This window comes from Aegilops tauschii, chromosome 6 (genome assembly GCF_002575655.3).
Source record: "Aegilops tauschii subsp. strangulata cultivar AL8/78 chromosome 6, Aet v6.0, whole genome shotgun sequence".
NCBI lineage: Eukaryota > Viridiplantae > Streptophyta > Magnoliopsida > Poales > Poaceae > Aegilops > Aegilops tauschii.
Window position 1 is genome coordinate 69,869,353 of NC_053040.3, and position 3,482 is coordinate 69,872,834.

At 45.2% G+C, this 3,482-nt stretch overlaps 1 pseudogene; it reads left to right on the forward strand.

The window, feature by feature from the left end:
* Nucleotides 1-867: 867 nt before the first annotated feature.
* LOC109749517 (pentatricopeptide repeat-containing protein At4g01990, mitochondrial-like) lies at nucleotides 868-3,241 on the forward strand (annotated as a pseudogene).
* The last annotated feature ends 241 nt before the right edge of the window (nucleotides 3,242-3,482 follow it).

The following is a 3,482-nucleotide window of genomic DNA, read 5'->3' on the forward strand; positions in this document are numbered from 1 at the left end:
CTGCATATTTTCAGCCTGTTGGGCTATATTTTAGGTATACATATAGAAAAAAATTCTGAAAATTGTATAAAAAAATAAACGGGCCGTGCCGAGGCTCCAGGCTCAGGCACGACCCAAGGCATGCCACGTGCCGGGCACAACCCGTTTAGCCCGTGCCGTGCCTGGCCCACAGTCAACTGAAGCCTTCATTCGCAGATTCATCAATGACCTACAGATAATAGCAGGACATTAAAACCCACCACCAGCCCGGGCAACTATACCTCCTACATCTACCCGGCCTAGAGCCAAGGCACCACCACAGGGTTATGCTAAAATCCATGTGGACGCCGCTGTTAGGAATGAGTGAGGGGGAGCGGCAACAACGGTCTGTAGGAATGACAGAGGAAATTATCTGGGAAGCTTGGCGCTGGTCGTTTATGGTGTGTGCAACCCAACCACTCTGGAGGCTATAGCATGCAGGGAGGCGCTAGCTCGTGCGGAAGATCTAAATTTGAAGAAATGTGTTATCTCCGGCGACTGCAAGCAAGTGGTGTCCGACATCTCTAAAGGAACATTAGGGGCTCATGGGGCAATCATCACCGAGATTAGGGCAAAAGCTACTTTATTTAATTATGTTTTCATTTTCGAGGGACATGCTGTTAATTATGAAGCACACAGATTAGCTTGATTTTCTCTTTCTCAAGGTACGGGTCGCCACGTCTGGTTTGGCGCTCCCCGTGACCCTAGATGTATCCCACGACATGTGGATTTTGGTGATGAATAATGGTTTTCTCACCCCTTAAAAAAAGCCCGCGCCGTGCCTGGCCACCTATGGAACCACCCCCACCGAACAAAAAAAATCTCAACAACACAGGCAGGCAGCCACCCATGCTGCGCAAGGCGGTCGTCGCGGAGGCGCGGCGGCGCATCTCCGTTGCCCCAACGAGACTCGCGCACGAGCTCGCGCGGCCTCAGGCCCAGTCGGCAGGTTCCGATAGGCGCGGCTTTGAGCCGTCGTGGGTCCCGCTGTACAAGAGGATCTCGAAGGTGTCCGACGGCAGACCGCCGGGGATAGTGGCGGCGGAGATGGACGAATGGCTCCGGCAGAGGTCCTGGCTCTCGCAGCAACAGATCCTCGCGTACATCCGCGAACTAACCAGGTTTAAGAAGAACGAGGGCGCGCTCGAGGTGCCACCCCCTCCCCCAAATCTCTTCCTTTTGTTGTTCGATGCTGCATTAGCGATTTACCGGTCACAGTATTTTCGATATGCTCGTGCGCGAAGCATGTTTTTTCCTCCCCAAAAATGATTCTTGTGCTACTACCATTTGCAATCAGTTACGAGTAGTACTCAATATTATTGATAATCATGAAGGCCGATTCTAAAGAGAGAAAAAAACGAGAAAAAAAAATTATTCAGTTGGAACAATGAATGTTGTGCTGTAGTTAACAGGCTTTATTGCTTCTAACAGACTGCTGGAAAGATTTTGATGGATAATTTGTCTCAAACAAACATGTATTTTTCATGTTCGGTACAAATAACTGCAGATCAAACGTATACAGTCTGAGGAGGTTTGACCAATAATGTCTACCACAAAAACTATTTATGGTTAAGAATGGTCCTAAACAGAGTTAATTTCCAATTTCGTGGAATTCATCTATCATTGGTTGCTTGCCCATAACACACTCTACTGCTTAGCGGGGATCTCGATTCTCACACATGAATAGGCAAAAAACTTGGAGAAGAAATGTTCTGGAGGGAAGAAAACTAAGACTTAACATTAGAAAATGAAGGTTTATTATGTTCCAACAGCAGAAGGTTCAGATGGTGATGACATTCGTCTGTCGTAATGTTCTTTTTATGTTCACTATAATATTGTGGTACCAAGCGTGCATGTGCTTTTCTGGTGCAATCTCTTTCTGAGCAAAGTATCTTCTTATTTTCACTGTATAATTTTCGCCCATGTTGTTATGTACCCAGTTGCTGGACTGGATGGAAGCTCGTGGAGCAAACTTGAGTCCTGGCCATCAGGCAGTGCGGCTTGACCTCGTTTCAAAAGTACATGGGATACAGGCAGCTGAAGAATATTTCTGGAGCCTTCCAGATATATCTAAGTCAGTAAAAACTTATTCCTGTTTGCTTAACTGCTATGGTCAACACGGGTTGGCATACAAAGGTCTGGAGCTCTATGAGAAGATGAAAGCCAAAAATATGGTTCCAGATAAACTGGTGTACAACCACTTGATGAAATTGTACCAAAAGGCATGCCAGCCAGAGAAAGTTCGCTCCACATTCGAAGAAATGCGAGAAAGTGGTATAAGTGCTGATAAATTTACATACTTCACCTTGATAGAAAGCTATATCACAATGAATCACCTGGACACTGCGGAGAAGATCCTGGAATAATTGCAGAAGGTGGCTCCAGTTCACTGGTCCTTGTACACTCTAATGGCAAACAATTACATTAAACTAGAGCTGTTTGGCAAGGCAGAAGTTGCCCTAAAGAAAGCTGAGGAAGTTATGTACAAGGCTGAGTTGCACCCCTGGAATGTCATCCTCTCCTTACATGCCCTTTGTGGCAATTCAACCAAGGTGAAGAGGATCTGGGAGTCGTTGAAGTCCACATTCAAGAAGTGCTTGAACAGAAGCTATCTTGTGATGCTTCAAGGTCTGAGTATGATTGATGACTTTGATTCTTTGCAGCAAATCTTCCAGGAGTGGCAATCGAATCATGAGCATTATGACACAAGGATAGCAAATGTTATGATCAAGGCTTACCTTGATAAGGGTATGATAGATGAAGCTGAGGCTACCGTCAGAGCACAATGGCTTAGGGTCATTGCGACGAGGGGATGGTTTACATATTTACTGAGTTCTATTTGGATAAATCTGATGTTAACACGGCACTGGAGATCTTGAGAGATGCAAAGAACATGGTGACGGCGCACAAATGGGTGCCATCGAAAGAGCTTGTGAGCAGATTTCTGAAGCACTATGAAGAGTCAAAGGATGTTGCTGGTGCAGAGTCTTTCCTTGAGTGCCTGAAGAAGCTTGAATGCCTTGATCCAGACGCTTATGAGGCCATGATGCAGACCTATGTAGTTGCAGGTAGAACCTGAGACGACTGAAATTGCTGAAAGTGCCTCTGGCAGTTGAAATAGAAAGAGGAAATTTTTGGCTGTAGAATTAGAGGCTCCGTAGACCTTTTCCTAGAGCTGTTCTATAACTTGTCAAAGATGTGATTATGTCGTGAAAGCCCGGGAGAAAGCATCTGGTGTACATGATGAAATTGATGATCTTTGTGACCCCTTGCTATCACCGGATTTCCGTATCATATGTACATTGCAAGGTCTTTTGGCATTTTACATTTGATGCTCTTCTAGCTCCTCCTGACTATTGTGTAACATCTATCTATACTGCTAATTTGATGCAGTTATTTGCAAAATAAAAAAATTCTCAACTGCTTCTAAGTTACTCATGCAGTCGTTTGCTCGACTTGATAGT